At 37.7% G+C, this 20,984-nt stretch overlaps 1 protein-coding gene across 2 annotated transcripts in view; it reads left to right on the top strand.

Moving 5' to 3' along the window:
* Positions 1-20,984, top strand: part of LOC115223468 — a 196,976-nt gene that overhangs the window by 42,391 nt on the left and 133,601 nt on the right. Inside the window, exon 1 of one of the 2 annotated variants that reach the window (XM_036512598.1) lies at positions 13,006-13,158. The exons of the other annotated variant lie outside the window; for it this stretch is intronic. The gene's annotated coding sequence lies outside the window, so the exon portion shown is untranslated. Of the gene's footprint in view, positions 1-13,005; positions 13,159-20,984 lie in introns of those variants that run through there. 2 annotated transcript variants of the gene reach the window in all.

The following is a 20,984-nucleotide window of genomic DNA, read 5'->3' on the forward strand; positions in this document are numbered from 1 at the left end:
GTTTGTGTGTGTGTGGGGGGGGGGCTTGTCCTTACGTATATATTTTTAATATAAGGTTGTCCCAAAAGTTCGTAGAAAGTCTTGGAAAATAATGGTCTTTATTTTGAGGAATAATTTTTGTTGTTTTTGTTAGTACTTGGCGAGTAAAAATTCAATTTTCGCAAGTGTTTACGGGACAACCTAATAATTGTCCGACCGTCGAACTTGCTAGATTATGTAAATGAGTTATGCCGGGGTACATATTTGTTCATTTAAACTACTTTCTGTAACTCGCCGACGAGGTCTAGTAAGACAGAAACATGTTCGGAATTGTCTCCCGTTCTTAAATATCAAACTCATTTACATTCTTTTTATAACGAAATTTCATTTCATATTTCTTTTCCGTACCATTGTTGCCATGAATTATCATTTTTCTCTTTTACTATGAGTGTAATTGCGATCGATTGCACATGCGGTGGTATTACTCCTTCACCCGTTCAACCACGATCGGTGAGCAAATAATGATGAATCGTTAAATACCAGTGAAGTCGTCCCATCCTCATCCCAAGCTACTGAAAACGTCCCGCGGCGCTTCATTTCACAGCGAGACTAAACACATATAGTTACGAAACTTTTTTTTTATTTATCTATTCATTTATCATATCCTAGGCGCCGGAGTGGCTGTGTGGTAAGTAACTTGTTTACCAACCACATGGTTCCGGGTTCAGTCCCACTGTGTGGCATCTTGGGCAAGTGTCTTCTACTGTAGCCTCGGGCCGACCAAAGCCTTGTGAGTGGATTTGGTAGACGGAAACTGAAAGAAGCCCGTCGTATATATATATATATATATATATGTGCGTGTGTGTGTTTGTGTGTCTGTGTTTGTCCCCCTAGCATTGCTTGACAACCGATGCTGGTGTGTTTATGTCCCCGTTACTTAGCGGTTCGGCAAAAGAGACCGATAGAATAAGTACTGAGCTTACAAAAGAATAAGTCCCGGGGTCGAGTTGCTCGATTAAAGGCGGTGCTCCAGCATGGCCGCAGTCAAATGACTGAAACTAATAAAAGAGAGTATTTATTCATAACCGACGCTGCATTTGTGTTGTAGGAGAGATGTCTATATAAACACGCCATAAATGTAAATGGCGACAAATTCCAGTTAATTAAATTTATGACAGCAGAGAAGAGAACGATCGTTGGTTTAATGATTAACCTGGTGAAGAATGATATGGGAGACAACGCAAAAGGTATCAATTGACCATACAGTGTATATTTCCATAGGCTAGTGATAACTTCAGTTATGTTTCGGCCTAATTACACCTCAATAAATTATAGTCTCTATACCAGCAATTTTAGATAAAGATGGGTTGACATAATATATATATATGTATATATATATATAATATATATATATATATTATATATATATATATATATATATATATATATATATATTTGTATACATTCGAGGCTTTCTTCAAAGGAATCTAATGCGCTTGGCTTAGATTTTGCTTTGGGGCTGGCCAGATCGGAGCAATCTCAAGATTAATCAGCCGAAATTGCGAGGATGATCCGGTTCTTGACTGAAGATCGAAGGCTTCGAATGTCCCGTCCGTGTTTTTTGTATGGCTTCTAAATGTTTTGCGTTCTTGTCCCAGTTTGTATATATATATATGTTTTTGTGTATAAACAGTGAGAAGCAAGGACGCGCTCTGCATGAGAACCAAATGTTAAGGACTGGTAGCATCTGTTTAATGAACCAGGATATGACATAAACACGCTCACATGTGTGTATGTGACGATGAGAAGGGGTATGTAACGGTATGACGGCGATGGTGGGGTGACGCAGCATCTTTGGAGAGCAATATCAGTTTTCGTGGAATAGCTTTAAACACAACAGTAAGCGACGAGCTTTAAGAAACCATCATAGGCGCTTTCTGTCTAGCCATCACAGTCATCATAAACACCCCTCACCACACACATTCCCATTTTTATTTGTTTCAGTCATTTGACTGCGGCCATGCATTTGACTGCGGCCTTTTAGTCGAAGAAATCGACCCCAGGACTTATTCTTTATAAGCCTAGTACTTATCCTAGGTATCTTTTTCCGAACCGCTAAGTTACGGGGACGTAAACACACCAGCATCGGTTTTCAAGCGGTGGTGGTGGGGACAAACACAGACACACAAATACACACACACACACACACACACACACACACACACACACACACACACACACACACACACACACACACACACACGCATATATATATACACGGCTTTGGTCGACCAGAGGCTTAATTGAAGACACTTGCCCAAGGTGCCACGCAATGGGACTGAACCCGGAACTATGTGGTTTGGAAGTAGGCTTCTTACCACACAGCCACGCCTGCGCCTATAAAGATTTGGTGATGGAAACGAGGAAAATAGACTTCAAAATATGAGTATATGCATATTTTTAAAAATTAATATTTAGCAGAAACAACGGAGTGACTCAAGGGTCGAGAGTTTCGTACATCAAATTTTTGATAAGTTCCGCTCCACGAAACTGTCGGCCTTTGAGTCACTCTGTTGTCTCTGCAGAAAGATATACACGTGAATATTATACATGTGAATACATGTGATATATTATACATGTGAATATGAAGGCGGCGAGTTGGCAGACGTGTTAGTATGTCGCACAAAATGCTTAGCGGCAGTTCTTCCGGCTCTGTAAGTTCTGAGTTCAAATCCCGCCGAATTCAACTTCGCTATTCATTCCCTTGTGGTCGATAAAATAATGCACCAGTCAGGTACCGCAGGAGATGTAATCGACTTGTGTCTTCAAACTAAAAAAAATTGTTGGTCTTGAACCCTGTAATGGACAGGCTCCTGTTTAGCGACGGATGTTGTGACCTCGGTCACTTATACACCATGGAAATTGAATAAACGACGTTATGAGTCCTTGACCAATGATAAAAAAAATATATATGAATATAACTGATAGGAAGAAAATATACAAAAGGAATTTTCTTCAGTAATTGCATTTACAGAAATATGTTTCCTTCTACTCCAATGCTTCCTTTCCTGGACAATGTTCAACTTCACAAGTTTTGTAGTATTTTCCGCCACTTCGAAACCAGGATTTAGATCAACAAATGTCACGAAATAGTATTTCTATAGACACACTATTTCATTCTGCTCTACTTACACATTATTTCCGCTTGTGATAAGAACAAAATAAAACTGTCATCTGACTTCCGTTGTTAACCACATTGATGGCTAACCAATTAAAAGATTATACGTAGTCACATGACATGGAGATATAGCCGCGAAAGTTCTCACAAATAACACCTTACTGTCTTTAAAAAAAATACACTTTGACTAATGTAATCCTTGGTGTTTACTTAAGTCCTTTGCTCTTCATGGAGCTTAGGCCATTAACGACTTTTGCATAACTGTTCTTCATTCTGGATTGTCGTCTGCCAGGTTTTGTGGGTTTTGAATTGTCATCAAAGCTTCTGTAAGTTTCCTTTTTTTGCTAAGTAAGGCTGTTTTTACTTCTGGGAAAAGAGTGTCCTTATTAGTCTGGCTCCAATCCTTTGACCAGTCCATCATGAGAAGCCCTACCAAGAGCTTACGTTCCACTGGCATAGCGCTCAAGGCGATCGAGGAATACAAGCCTCCACATCACAACAAAGACTGGACTCTGTGATGGAATCCTAGATACATTTTACTTTAAAAAAGACGGCCAACTTTTGGTCATAGACCTGCTCAACCAAGGCTGATCTGGTCTATTCAGCAACAACAACAACATATTTCTTTATTACCCACAAGGGGCTAAACACAGAGGGGACAAACAAGGACAGACATAGGTATTAAGTCGATTACATCTATCCCAGTGCGTAACTGGTACTTAATTTTATCGGCCCCGAAAGGATGAAAGGCAGAGTCGACCTCGGCGGAATTGTAACTCGCAACGTAACGACAGACGAAATACGGATACGCATTTCGCCCGGCGTGCTAACGTTTCTGCCAAACAACAACAACAGCTTAACTGACATGAGATTAATGTAGTATATATGTTAATGCCGTGTGACTTCCATGTTTCTCCGTGTATGGTAACATTTGTATAGAATTTCAGCTTTGTAAGGGAATTACCTAAAAAAACACGAATGTGATTTGTTATGACAACCATTGTTCCACTTCACGCCGACATCCAACAAACCCCAGTGTTTATGCGTTTGCTCTATGAGCCTGGTTTAATATTCAAGTATGTTTGACATCTGGGTTCTCAGCTAAGAGGAAGTGAGTCCCCAGTATTATACGCTAGCTATCACTGAGTTTATCCAAGAAACTGGTACAGAATCGGGCATCCGGTGTGTCTCATTATGCTGTAATTCCTGGCTATTCTAGATTCCGTTCTTATGCACTACACGACCGTTCTATCTAGGTCTATGTATCTATCTAACAACTCCTTTCCATCTGTGTTGTGTGGTTATGTCTCTCTATATGTAGGCATGTGTTTGTGTGCATATTCTCTTTGCACATAGTCACAAACACAAGTACACACCTTGTATATATATATATATTATATATATATATATATATATATATATATATATATATATATATATATATATATACATATAATGTTCTACACAGCGTGAATCAGATGTACTAAGGTTTTTCTGATACATATACATTCACGCACACACGTTAATAGCAACACGAAATGAATGCACTTATGTGCAGTTTGTATGTGTACAGCCAATGAGAGAGTAAGAGAAAGAGAGAGAGTGTGTGTGTGCGTGCACATATGTGTCTGTGATATATTCATCTGGGAAACAAAGTCATTAACAAGTTGGATTTCTACTCATCATTGTTAGAAAATGATGTAAGCGTTGTTGTCTTACATTTTGACGGGAAATATCTACTGTTCCTCACCAACCGCTAGTCTTACAGATGTAGTCACTGCTATATTCCACAATAACTTGTAACTGATCATCCCAGCCTCCATACCATTTAATGTTTTATTTTGGTTTTTCTTCATTTCGTCTTTCTCGGTCGCATTCTTTTTTCCCTCCGTCTTTCTTTTGTGCTTCCGTCTTTCATTTTCTTTCATTTCATTCTCATCAAGGATGTTTAATAGGAATAGTCAAACGACCTCACTACATGTTTGGTACTTCGCTATTTGATTTGATTCGAGAATTAACACAAATGATTCGTGCTATCTATCTATCTATCTATCTATCTATCTATCTATCTATCTATCTATCTATCTATCTATCTATCTATCTATCTATCTATCTATCTATCTATCTATCTATCTATCTATCTATCTATCTATCTATCTATCTTATCTGTCTGTCTGTCTGTCTGTCTCTCTATCTTATCTGTTTGTCTGGCTGTCTGTCTAGTCTATCTAACTTCATCTGTCCGTGCAAATCAATTTATCCACTCGCTGGTGATTCACGTCATTCATCCATTGTAACGGATAGTCTCCCCGCTGTGTGTTTTGTGTCCGATACAGGTCTCTCTTCATCATCAATCTGTGCACATTGTTCTTTTCAAAAGTGGCATCTCTGTAAACAACTTGTTCCTTTCTGTGGATATCAGACAGCCTGTACGTCAAGAGTCTATTACTTACCTACAATTAAGGCGGACAGGAAGAAGAATCATTGTACCCTTTTAGGAATTCCGACCACGTTTCATGGAATGCTACCTCAACAGTTTCTTTATAGGATCCAATGGCTAAGGACATCTTCAGGAGGAACCACGTCCGGTTTCGGCCCCTATTCCTCTACAGTTTTCGACCTGATGCGCTCCTCCCCACCACTTTCAGAGGTGTCTTCAGCTCTAGTGTTGAGTGCATTTTTTTCTTTGAATTTTTGTTCTTTGGTTTCTTCGATGGTCATTCGCCCGCTGACATTTGTTTCGTCAATAAATGTCAGCGGGCGAATGACCATCCTGCCAAATTTCCCTTTAAATACTTGCCGGTAGGCTCCTGCAAACAACACCAACCAGCTGTCACGTGACACAATCTAAGCTTCAGCTGGCCAACGGAGGGGAAGGGTGCGTAGTTTTGGCCCACGCCCTCTCTAGACCTACCTCCCAACAGAGTCGTGTTGGTTTCAGTCCCAGCTGCCAGAGCCGACTGACTGTCTGGTGGCGCAAGCCTTCAAACTATCGGAGAGGAGGGCGCGCAATACATATTTCATATAAAGAAAATCGGATTATTACGTGTTGGAATCAACTCATATATATAACATGTAACTACGTGTGCGTGTGTGTATGTGTGTGTGTACACACACACACACACCACACACACACACACAACACACACATGTATATATATATATATATGTATAAAAATATATATAAAAATGCAAAATGGGACAAGAACGCAAAACATTCAAATAGATGACACAAAAAACGGACGGGTCATTCGAAGCCTCTAATCTTCAGTCAAGAACCGGATCATCCTCGCAATTTCGGCTGATTAATCTTGAGATCGCTCCGATCCGGCCAGCCCCAAGGAAAACCTAAGCTACGAGCATTAGATTTCTTGGAAAAAGGATCGAATGTATACGAAACAAGGACAGAAAAACGGACGATGCCACACGAATATAAATACAAAAAACAATAACCATAACAACAGGACAAAAACAACGGGTGTCTTTCGACTTTAGACAGTTCAACTTAGCTTAGCTGGCGTATATATATATATATATATATATATATATATATACACACGAGGGTGGGAGGGGTGGAGAGAGAAAGATAAGACGGCCCAAAAGTTCAAGAGTTAGACTGGTGCGTGTTGCTCAGTGCTCAGGAATTCAAAAACATTACTTACCGGCATATTTCAGCCAAGTTTTTTTCTGTTTCAAGAACACATTCTACATAACTTCAGTTCCTCTGACTTTTTGCCAGACTTGGCAATGTTAGTTGGTCCAAGTTCAGAGTGGAGATTTTGTTTCCTAGCCGTAAAGAGTCTCACTTAATCGAAAATTGTAACTCGCTATATTAACTGAATGTGACTGAATTGTACATATGTCTAACGTGTGGTACACTCCTCTTCAGCATTGCCAATCAGTTCTCTAGTTTATATTCATAAACAATTTACATACATACATATATGCATACATACATACATTTATATTTGGTTACTTCTAAGTCGAACCAACTCGCCAATGATATCTAACAAGATTGAAACATCTTTTGTTTTTACCAGTTGATTTTGAACATATCATTCACTCAAAATTGTTTCGTCTTCATTTAAAATAAAAAAAAATTCGATCGGCCGATATTATTGGAATTGATTTTAGATGTTAAATTTCACTACAGGGAGTTTTGTGGTCTAATTGCAAAGATAATCTAAAACTTTTCACTCATTATATTACATACGTGACACTATACAGTATGTGAATTTGGCATGCAGGACTACACCCGAGGAGTATTTACCCTCAGCCATGTGTGTGTGTATGTGTGTTTGTGTGTGTGTGTGTGTTTGTGTTTGTGTGTGTGTGTGTGTGTGTTGTGTGTGTGTGTGTGGATGTAGATGAGAGAGAAAGTGAAGGAAGAAGAAAGACAGAGGTTGATGTAAGGAACTGATAACATTTCTATAACTAACACTAACACCCTTACTCATCTGCTGCTTTATTACAACTTTCATTCTTTTTGCATCTCCTATCGTGACTCATTCTTGTTTTATACAGATGGGCACTCGAATCTGTTAATTTTTGTTTATATTTTGGGTGTGTTTTATACATATGAATACGTTTTGCTCATGATATATTTAAATCCTTCTTAGCAGAATTCGAGCCGGACGCTATCAAAATGACAAAATTAGACCGCTGAGTCAAAGCAGTTCCAATGATGTTTGAATCAGTGACTCTGAGTTTATGCGTTAGTGTATGTCCGAATTTGAATGTCTGGTTATTTTGTTTGTATGTATTTACGTACATACGTTTGCTTATATTTAGGATTTTAAGTAGTTCTACGCGGAATTCCAATCGGTCATTGACAAAGAGACCGGTTTTGTGTGTGTGTGTGTGTGTGTGTGTATGTGTGTGTGTATCAAGACAGTTCCATGCTGCTTGTGAACATGTAAATGAAATTGTGTGTGTGTATGAATTGAGTATGTACATAATTTTACTACACTGCGTGTGTGTGTGTGTGAGAGAGAGATAGAGAGAAGAAGAAGAAGAAGAAGAAGAAGAGAGAGAGAGAGAGATATGACTCTGTTTCATATGTTTATACTTAATTACTCTTTAAGTAATCGGCGCAAGATGGCCAAATAGTTAAGAAGTTTACTTCACAACAATAACGTCCCGAGTTCGATCTCTTCGCGTGGAATCTTGGGCGGCAAATGTCGTTTTCTATAGCCTTGGGTTCACCCCTATGTTTTGAGTGAAATTGTGCAGACGGAAACTGTACAGAAGCCCATTGTGTGGATTGTGCCTGTCATTCAAAAGCTAGAGCTTTGTCCCACTAATTCTGCTTGATTTTCATCGAAATGACTTGATATCTTTTTGTCTTCTTTTAATTATTCTTTGTTTTTAATGTCGTTTTTTTTCACTTCAAGCTTTTTTCATGACTTTTAATTTGTCTTCTTTCTTTCCACCTCCGATCATTCTCCATCTACTTTTTCTTTTTATAAATTTCCTCAAATCTGCTTCCATTTCTCTCCTTCATTTCTCAATGTCTTCCATCCCACATCCCTCTCTCTTTCTATCATTCTTTCCATTTCTTCAGCTCTCTCTCTCTCTCTCTCTCTCTCTCTCTCTCTCTCTCTCTCTCTCTCTCTTGTAGGTGTCTGGCCCTCTTCATTTTTTCCTCATTTACTCGCACTATGTTTTTGTTTCCCATTCTTTCCTCTGTTTTTCCCTGTGTTTCACTGTCTGCTCACTTGACTACCTGCCATACAAGCTACTGTTGGCTATCTTTCTCTGTCTCTATTTCTCTACCCATCCATCGCTTATTTATCAAACGAATCCACTTCTCTTTATAATACCTCCTTTTTTTCTCTCACTTATCTCAGCACAGCGACTGCTTTCTCTTTCCAGTGATACAGAAAGAGTGAAACCAACCAACAAAAGTTTGATACGTGAATTAACGTCACACGTTTTAAGACATTTACGGTAAGGGAGATCATCATCGATCTGTCTAAATTTTGCATGCCTACCTTCCTTGCATGCACCCTTTTGTGTCTGGCACGTGACACACTGCACCAGTTCAAGTTTACAAAATTAAAAGAATCGGGTAGACTCTGCACAAACCTAAAGCAAACTGTGTGTGTAGATTGTTCAGTAATAATAACACTTGCTTTGTTGATGTGACTGCTCATTTGTTGTTCACGACATATATATATATATATATATATATATATATATATATATATATATATATATATATATATATATATATATACATACATACATATATGCATACATACATATATATATATATATATATATACATACATAACATACAAATATATGCAATACATATATATATATATATATATACTATATATATATATATACATACATATATATACACATACATATATATATATATATATATATATACATACATATATATATACACATACATATATATATATATATATATATATATATATATATATACCATACATACCATATATATATAATATACTATATATATATATATATAACACATACATACATATATATATATATATATTATATATATATACACACATACATACATATATATTATATATATATATATATATATATATATATATATATATATATATATATATATACACATACATACATATATATATATATATATATATATATAGCTGCTTTGATTTTATGCCAGAAACGTCTTACTAGAGGAAGTGATACGAACGAATTCGGCACATCAGTTCATTATGGAGTGAAAGGTGTTAAAAAATTATATTTTTTTTCTTTAAAATAAAAGCATGTAAACACAAGTTTTTTTTTTATTAATAAGTACAATATTCTTTAAATTACATATAACATAATAAATAAAATACTGCTTGAATTACGAACAATCACGTGATTCAGAGCCAAAGATGACAGTGCAATTTTTGCAGGACTGTTTTGTTGCTGTTTTCTAATGGCGTCTTGGTTTAATGAATGCTGTTTGTCCAATCACAAAAGTTAATAACTTTTCTACTTGTTTCAGTAGCTTATCACCAGAACAAATCACTTGCCCGCACTTGCTCTTGTAGCTTGCTGTATTTAATTTTTCATTTATTTTTTGCATACTTCACGGTCGTCATTGCAGCCGACGGAAGCATATTCACAGACCCACAAACCGTAAAACGATCCTTACCTTCTGAATGATTCGTATTTTATTTTCTAAAGTTACGGTTCGGTGTAGTTTCTTGATGAGTTGAACAATTAGATTCACAAGTTCCTTCTTATCGGACATGGTTACCCTATTTTATTTTTATTATTACACATTAACCCAGATTTGTCAGAGTGTCGAATATAAGAAACGACAGTATTTGTTCGGCCCTTTACATTTTCTCTTGAAATGCCACCATTTATCACACAAGGATCGGCAAAACTAAATATACGTCAACATGTCGATGGCATGAAGTAAACACCGCCCCCACCCCGAATTGCTGGCTTTGTGCCTAATTTAGAAACCGAAGTGACATGGCTGTTAGAATTGTGAGAACGTCTGGAAACTAATGCTTTGCAGTATCTGATCCGGAACTTTACGTTTTGTATTTGCTTAATATTTATAGTGGAAATAGGAAGGTATTCCAAACCAATCCATTGTTTGACAAAGTCCGTCAACTTCAATGTCTGGCGATTGGAGTTGATTTTATTTGGTATTTTTCTTTAGGTATTGCTGCCACACTTCTTTCTGCTTAGTTTCAAACTCCTCTTAGACATGGGTTCAAAAGATACTTGGAATATTGCCAAGAAATCAGTAACGGGCCAAGTTCTTAAGACGTGCCAAATAATTGTTTAGTGTGAATACAAAATGTCCCATATTAAAGCTCTGGTAAGACATGGCAGGATTTGCATGAAAAAAGATTACAAATGAGAGGAGTAGCTTTAGTCTGTTCCTGATAAATTCCAAAATATATATGCTTAGATATATCCCCCCCTCCCCCAAAGTTATATACATCCGTTTAATTTGTTTTGGACGAATGTCTCAGAATGCGATCTTAAAAGCCTGTCAGTCTCATCTCTTCGTATAATCCGATGGAATGGTTATGCAGGTGGAACTCCTTTCAGCTTAGGATAAATATAATAACGATTATAAATTGTGGACGAAATTCAAAGGCTATGAATTTCCATCCGCATCTTATATATATAACGATATGATATGTAGACATAAACACATAAATGTAGAAGTGTGTGTATGTGCACACTCACACACAGAGGTACATATATGTGTAATAATTTTATATTCGAGTAGACATCTTGTAGGATGCTGTTTAAAGCCGGGTCACAATATTCGGATACCTGATGTCAACAACAGTCATGGAGGTATATACATAGGCACATATGTATGTATTAATACAACATTTACATATGGATATGTAAACATATATATGTGTGTGTGCAAACAGATAGTAGTGTACTTCTGTTAGGTACACAGAATAATACGCAAACGAAATTCTTTTTTAAAGCAATTATTAAATATAAGGAAAAGCAACAACAACGATAATAATAATAACAACAACAACAACAACAGCAATAATAATAATAATAATAATAATAATAATAATAATAATTCTTTTTACTATAGACACAAGGCCTTAAGATTTTTGGGGGAAGGGGCTACTCGATTACATCGCCCCCAAAAGGATGAAAGGCAAAGTCAACCTGGGCAGAATTCGAACTCAGAACGGAAGGACAGACGAAATGCCGCTGAGCAGTTTGCCTAGCGTGCTAACGGTTCTGTCTTCTCGCTGTCTTAATAATAATAATAAGAATAAGAATAATAATAATAAGAAGAAGAAGAATCCTTTCTACTATAGGCACACAGCCTGAAATTTTTTGGGGACGGGACTATTTGATTACATCGACCCCAGTGTTTCACCGGTACTTAATTTATCGAACCCGAAAGGATGAAAGGCAAAGTCGACCTCTGCGGAATTTGAACTTAGAACGTGGAGATAAACAAAATGCCGCTAATCATTTCAACCGGCGTGCTAACGATTCTGCCAGCTTCGCCGCCTTGTGTGTGTGTGTGTGTGTGTGTGTGTGTGTGTGTGTGTGTGTGTGTGTGTGTGTGTGTGTGTGTGTGTGTGTGTGTGTTTGTTTGTTGGGTAAAAATCTGGAAGAGTATTCAATACAAACGTAGAGCTCAGATAGTTCCAGTGTACTCACGCGCGCGCACCACACACACACACATAATGAAAGGGTTGCTTCAGCCGGTACATAATCTGGGGCACTGAGGGCCAAGAAAGGGCCTGTAATTAATATTGGCTTCCAACACCTAAAGAAAGAAAGAAGAAAAAAGGAAGGAAGGAAGAAAGGAAATCAGCAGCCTTGAATTTTGAGAAGATCCTCTCATCCCGGTGTCCGAAAGTACATTTGTTCCGTCTTATGAAATTTTTCTCGGACGAACTATTTTTCTCACTTTAGTCGAATCAGTTCACGCGGATAAATACTATATCAACTGTTTGTTTCGTAGACGTTATTTGTCCGACATCTGCAGGAAGAGTAGGAAGGAGGGGGTAACATACAAACAAAAGAGAAAAAATACAGAAAAAATAACAAACAAAAAAGGAAATACTCGTGTTTTTTTTCCTCCTTCGCTTTTGATTTATTTCTCACCAGTTCTTCAAACCGAAAACATTGCATTTTATTGCTTGGCATTATCGATATTGTGCAGTATATAAATATATATATATATATATATAGGAGAAATAGATATAAAATTATTTCACACATTTTCACAAACATCACTATATATATATATATATACATATATACATATATATATATATATATATATAATCTGTATGTGTGTTTGTATGTACAGAAAACGATGTGTTTGTATATACATACATACACATATATATGAAAGTTTACGAGAATTATTCTTGCGCTACCTCGGCTATTCGAGTTGTTGGGTTACCGAACTTTTTACACTGACCAGCAGACGATAAATTTCTTTCAAAGGAGAAACCAGCAGAACTTAGCAGGTAAAAGGAAAATTATTATATATTTGCAAGCAATATTGTCAAAATGTAAACATTAACCCATTCGGTTAATGTAAACATTAACTTATTCTTCTTTCTATCTTTGAGATGATAAGTATTTATTTTGTTTCATCCTTCCTTTTGCCGCTGCCACTGTTTTTTATTTTTTATTATTGATGAAATATCCAAAACTTCTCAGTGACATGAATTCATTATTGTAATTTAAGGAGTGTCGTAAAAACTGGATTATTTTATTGAAATTCTCCTCTTAGCAGGAGAGAAAAAAACATACTTAGATCTGTAAGCACTGTAGCATGTGTGTGTGTGTGTGTGTGTGTGTGTGTGTGGTGTGTGTGTATAAATATGTGGGCTCTGTTTGTGTGTGTATATGTATACATTTGTGCATGTGCGAAGTATGTATGTATGAATTATGTATGTGTGTATGTATGTATCTGTCTGTCTGTCTATCTATCTATCTATCTATCTATCTATCTATCTATCTATCTATCTATCTATCTATCTATCTATCTATCTATCTATCTATCTATCTATCTATGTTTGTATGTGTGTATCAATACATGTGTATGTATGTTTGAATGAATTTATGAATTTATGTTTGTAAGTATGTGTGTATACTTGCATGTGTGTATATATACATGTGTATATGTGTATATGTATGTATGATGTGTATGCGCTCGTGTATGCATATATGCATGTAGGGTTTGGATCTATTCCATCTCAATGAGATGTATACGCACATGTATACGCAAAACATGCACACACACACACACACCACACACACACACACACACCATTCTGTACTCCAAGAAGTACACATTCACCTCATCAATACTTAGTTATATGTTTACCTAATGTTTCAGTTACACCAATGTGTGTGTGTGTGTGTGTGTGTGTGTGAGAGAGAGAGAGAGAAAGAAAGTGTGTATACGCCTTGTGTGTGCTTGTGTTTTGAGTATGTGGTTGCGTGTGCGTGTTTATACATGTGTATGCATGTGCATGCATACACACACACAGTGTTTGTTTGTGTGTGTGTGTGTGTGTGTGTGTGTGTGAGAGAGAGAGAGAGAGAGAGAAGAAAAGAGAGAGAGAGAGAGATCTACTCTCTACCCAGTCACGTGCATATACATGTGCGAATGTTGGATGAATCCACGGATGGGTAACTCTCTCTCTCTCTCTCTCTCTCATTATTTATGCATAAAGCGATTCGACAAACACAATCGATGTAATGCAGTCCAAACTGGCTCTAGTATTTTCTTGTCTGAGGAAAAAACTGTACACAAAGAAAGTTTCATTGGAAATAACCAAAATAAATTCCTCTACCGTGGTATTATGTTTTCCTGTTCCTTTACATCAACACACACACACCACACACACACACACACACACACACACACACACACACATACACGCATATATATACAGAGAGAGAGAGAGAGAGAGAGAGAGAGAGAGAGAGAGAGAGTGAGTGAAATTTTGGCCCAGTTATTGTTTTATCCACAATAAAGCTAAGTCAGTAAAACGCTTGAAACGCGGGTCGAAACATCTGGCCGTGTTATAGAATATAAGTAAATATTTGTGTGTGTTTGTGTGTATTGACATGCAAGCACATACAAACACACGTACCCCCGCCAGCCTGTGATTATCTTTTAAATTCGTTCCTTTTCAATTATGACACAAGAAGCAAATATTCCTGTGTCCTAGAAAAAAAAAAAACATCTTGCAATTTGCAATTATTCATTGAGATATATAATTAGATGCTCTCTCTTCCATTGTATCGAGTACTTTTATTGATTCTTAACTATCTCGGCTATACGACTAAAGACATCTGTACCGTTGATTTTAACCAGGTGTGATTTTCAACCAAGTGGCTTTGGGTACGCCCGATCCTGCTTTCCACTCTGGGCAAGAGGCGTGTTCTCTGCCTTCCGGTCACCCAATGCCTTTTCAGTTAAGGTTTATTTACGTAATCAGTATGAAAATCCGTTGTGAGTCTGAAGATGGAGACGAATATCAGCGCCTACGAAACTTTGAATAATGGCAGTTGAGTCAGTTTGTTATTACGCTTCCAATTAGATGAGTTGAATGCGACATTTTTCGTTTATTTACTACCGCCACACACACACATTGCTATCATGTTGAACCTCTTACTCGGGTATAAATGTTACTAAGTAAAAAGAAAAGTACCAACATTTGTCTGTTTCTATAAACGTTACTGATTGCAAATGGTGTGAATTGGACCAGGCTCATTCTTTGGTTCTGTGTTTGGTTAGATATTAGGATGCTGTTAGATATTGAAATACTGCGATAAGTGAATTATTACGGGGAAAATAAATTTTAATTAATGAATTCTCGGCGAATTTTCCATCCAGCTTCTCACCCCGAAAACGATGTCGAGAAGCGTGTAAGCGTCCAGTGTCGCTCGCTCTTGTTATTCCATATTTTTTACACTCTTCCCTGGAAAGAATCCTTTGGACAAAACCCGCTACAACAAACCTTTTCGACAGGATATTTCTCAATGAAAACCAAAGAAAGATAAAACAGTCTTGGTTAAAAAAAAATGGTTTTGTGACTAATCATTATTTTATTCAGAAACGTTAGCACACCGGACGAAATGCGAAGCCCTATTTCGTCCGCCGTTACGTTCTGAGTTAAAATACCGCCAAGGTCGACTTTGCCTTTCATCCTTTCGAGGTCGATAAATTAAGTACCAGTTACGCACTTGGGTCTATATAATCGACCTAATCCATTTGTATGTCCTTGTTTGTCCTCTCTGTGTTTAGCCCCTTGTGGATAGTAAAGAAAGAGGTATTTCGTCTGTCTTTATGTTCTGAGTTCAAATTCCGCAGAGGGCGACTTTGCCTTTCATCCTTTCGGGGTCGATAAATTAAGTACCAGTTGCATACTGGGGTCGATCCAATCGATTGGCCCCTCCCCCAAAATTTCGGGCCTTGTACCAAGAATAGAAAAGAATCTTTAGTACGCCGGACAAAATGCTTGGCGGCATTTCGTCCGTCTTTGCGTTCTGAGTTCAAAATCTATCGAGGTCGACTTTGCCTTTCATCCTTTCGGAGTTCGATAAAATTGAACACTGAGGTCAATTAAAACTTCTTACTCACCACCCCGAAGTTGCTTTCGTATTCCTCCATGTCTCTAATCCATCCATCCATCGACAATCCTCACCGCTGTTGTCTGCACCGCCGACATCGCCTACTATATCAACACTACCGTAACCCCCATCATATAGCATCAACACGTCTCCCCCACCTTCATAGCCACCACCACGACCCTACCGTCGCTGTCACTACTGAAATCCTCTACTCCTCCTTCGCCGCCATCATAGCAACCACCACCACCATCACAGACATCACCAAGAACTATTATTTTCACATGGCCCGATAGTAATATTCCTCAAGAAAAACATACTCTCGCACGATGCACGCACTGCCGCGTACGCACGCACATACACATACAGACGTAGATTCTTAGCGAGACATAACGGCATATTCTTGAACACACACACACACACACATACACACACACATACACACACACGCTCATTTTGAACCCTTGTAAACGGGCTGTACAAACAAATACATGCTACACGCGCACCCACTCACATACGTACACCGAGGTGAAATAGACTTGCAGATATAAATACGTGTGCGTAAAGCTATATTTCCTTTTCCTTCAGAGATGACACGAACCTCCTTCTAGCCTGCTCTTGTGATCATAAATTGGTGATTTTCAGGAGGATGCATATGGTTTAAAGCAATTCGGATGTTGCTTCCCCTCGGTTTTGGTCTCGCCAGATGGTTTGTTAACAGCCAGGCTTTTTAATAATCAGCAGGCTACGCCAGATGAAAAATGGTGTGAAGCCGCGTCGGGCTTCGTGCGATCACAGACTTTGAGTATGTAGAGACATATGCACAAAGACATACATATTGCAAATACATACATACAGTGAAATCGCACAAATGCATGGAGATATATACGCGAGTTTATATACAAAGATATTCGAGGTGACATAAAAAAAAGGTATGCATAGCTATTTGCATATACATGTGTGCACGCATATATACATACATATCCTCCCATTCAAACACAGATTGTAACGATGATAGAATGTGTGTGTGTGTGTGTGTAATTTAGGCAGATGTACATATAGGCTCATACACAAACGCGTGTGTTTTTAAAGATTTTGCTATATTATTCTGTATTGAAAATATTGGAGTGAGAGTTTGTGAGGCAATTAATATAGATGAGAAACATACAAAGAGAGAGGAATAGAATGTTTGTAAGAATTTAGGACAGTGAAACACCAAAATATTTCAGAGTGAGAGACAGAGACAGAGGGAGAGAGAGAGACAGAGAGAGAGAGAGCGCAAACGTACTATTTAAAAGTCACACTTGATTTCCGTGATTGAAGTTGAGTTCTGCAATCTACTACAATTAAACCAGCAAACATGGGTTGTTTTTTTTCTTTTCTCTTCTTTTTATATATATATTTTTTGACAGTTCGTGTGTTTCTGCCGTTTGGCAGGATGTTGCTGCTTACATTCAATTCGGTCACTGGTTTCTATTTACTCGACTAACAAAGTTGCAAATGGGATAGCAGTATCCGGATTCGAACCAGGGGGAAGTCCTGTGCTATTTTCTTTTACGACCTGTTACCAATGATTTCTTTATATTTGCTCCAAATCTTACATATGCGAGGAGGAAAACGAGACTGTGTCGTTCGGAAAGACATTAGCAGCGTGCAATTATATACTCTTTTTACTCTTTTACTTGTTTCAGTCATTTGACTGCGGCCATGCTGGAGCACCGCCTTTAATCGAGCAGCTCGACCCCGGGACTTATACTTTTGTAAGCCCAGTACTTATTCTATCGGTCTCTTTTGCCGAACCGCTAAGTGACGGGGACATAAACAGACCAGCATCGGTTGTCAAGCGATGTTGGGGGGACAAACACAGATACACAAACACACACACACGCATATATATAGATATACATATATACGACGGGCTTCTTTCAGTTTCCGTCTACCAAATCCACTCACAAGGCTTTGGTCAGCCCGAGGCTATAGTAGAAGACACTTGCCCAAGGTGCCACGCAGTGGGACTGAACCCGGAACCATGTGGTTGGTAAGCAAGCTACTTACCATACAACCACTCCTGCTATGAAGCAGTTTCGGCATGAAATCGTGACCGGGTCGTGGATTCAGCTCATTCGCAATTTCTTGCTTCACTCTAGACTGCTTACGGTCCCCTCCATTTTTTGAAAATGCAAATAAGGGTTTACCAAAGAAGTTTAATATTATAGCTAAATTTGTTTCGAATCAGAAGGATGCACAAGAAATCACTTATTTCAGGTTTCCGTAATGCAAAACCCAACGGAAATAAAGCTCTTTCTCCTTGGACAGGGTTGATCGAAAGCAAATTCTTCTGCTGAGATTATAGTGCAGTCTTTCAATCATCTCTTTTTTCACAATGTTACCGCCGCTGTTACCTGATATTCTATTTTGGAGACATACTTTGTGACTTAGACAACACAATATCAATGACAGAATATGAAACCCCGAGCTCTCTGGACAACCTATTGATCTAACCGTCTGCGCTCTCTACAATGAGACAAGATAATCTTGAATTTCTTATTCACGAGACGTAGATTTATGGTGTGGCGGCAGGGAAGGAAATGAAATTGAGCGACGTTCATATCTATTATCAGCAATTTGCAGGTACGCAGGTGAAGTAGACTGTCTCTCTTACGGCCTGTCAATCATTCGAAGAATCAAAATTAAATATAACAAATCTTTGTTTTTCCGGAATCGGAGTGCCAGTACCAATTGTTCGTTTAACAAATCTCAAAGACAGCTTGGAGGTTTATTAATGTCCAACTCTTTATATTGGTCTATAACAAACAAACAACAATACCATTTCACTTTTGGACTAATGAAGACATATGCTTTTTAACTGTATATGTGTATTTCATATTGTAAGGGGCGTTGTAGTCTCCTACATTGGTGAACTTGATTGATGTTCAACTTTAACATCTGCTGAGAAGATGCGATGTGAGATAGGGTTCTAAAGGGCTGCATTTCTGGAAAGGATTTTGGTAAAAGGCTTAGTACAGGGAATGTGTGTTGTGTTCTAAGTTTAAACATCAGGCATTTACTCTCTCATCCTCCTCTGTTTTCTTGTTGAATAATATATCAGATACATAAATTAGAACTGTCAACGCAATAGTGTTTTTATTTTGCCAAACAGGATGCTGCTGATAATATTCAGTGGTTTTTATCATATTGTCAGATTTACGATTCAAAACGCATTCATAGCACATTTAGAATAAAAATTCTAGCAGAAAATTAATTAAAGCTGTCAGAAAGTAAGGGATGTTCGTAGTGAAACAAGAGAGTGCTTTTTGAATAGTTGAAAAATACTGTCAAAACAAGAATCAGTGACATCAATAACAAAACTAGAAAACGACTTGGTGCCGTCTTATGTCAAAATAGCTTAATAGATTCTAAATTTTTTGTATCATTTGTTTATATATTTGTGTTGTTGTTGTTATTTTTATGGCTTTGTAAATGTTATTTACATCCAATAACTCTTTAATAAACATTATTAATAAAACATCAGTCATTAAGAATCCCTATGATTCATAATCGATATAAGAATGTAACTAAACATACTTGTTATGTTAGGTTTGAAAATTTTCCAATTAACCTGATAAAATGGTCGGAACAGGTATACATCAATCAAAACGGTCATAACATAGTGACATTATATTGGGTTGGCAACTAAGTTCCCGCCGTTTTTTAAAATTTAAATTTTTTAAAAGGTTTAATGAAAAAGACAACTAATTAATCAATAATGTATTCACCCTTGTTGTTTACAACTTCTTCCCAACGTTCTACAAGATTTTCAATACCTCTTTGGTAGAACTCACCCGATTTCGACTCGAAAAATCGATCCAACCAAGCTCTCAATTCTGCATCAGTATTGAACGAAACTCCGCGCATAGCATTTGAAAGAGATCGAAAGAGGTAGAAATCCGTTGGTGCCAAATCAGGAGAGTACGGCCGTTGTGACAGCACGTGTGTGTGTGTGTGTTTGTGTGTGTGTAGAAAAACACAAATATCCACTGGAGAAATGAGTGGTCATTGTAATAAAGTCCACTTTATAGGACGGGTCAATATGCCCAGAGTGATGCCTTTGAAGCTATTTCTAATTTGACCTTTGGATTGTTCTCTGTAGTAACTATTCTCCTTAGACAAACAACAGACTTTTACATTCATTTTAAACACATTCATATACAACAAAAGTAACACATTCATCTGTATATATATAAGGCAGGATGCGTGTGTGTGTGTACGTGATTGTAGTTTATGCACATCCACAAATTAGCACGCATGTCGCTCAAATTTCAGGAGGACATTCGTCACGATCCCAGCTGTATTTTCGTCAACTTATTTTCCCCCGAGGCACCCGCAAATAGCGGTAAATAATTTTGAGCCATAACTTCAATTTTCACGGCGGAGAAATCCACTGTAGTGACGCCATTATTGTTGACAAAACATGAGTTAAGTCCCCTTCTATCGACGGTGTAAAGAGAAAGAGGGAGAGAGAGAGAGAGAGAGAGAGAGAGAGAGAGAGAGAGAGAGATCTTTAAAATTTCTTTTTAGTGAGTGATTGACAGACAAAAACAGATAGACGGGTGTTGTTATGTATGTATGTATGTGTGAATGGCTTCAGTCACACACACACACACACACACACACACACAAACACACACACAGAGACTCACACGAG

This window comes from Octopus sinensis, linkage group LG23 (assembly GCF_006345805.1).
Source record: "Octopus sinensis linkage group LG23, ASM634580v1, whole genome shotgun sequence".
NCBI lineage: Eukaryota > Metazoa > Mollusca > Cephalopoda > Octopoda > Octopodidae > Octopus > Octopus sinensis.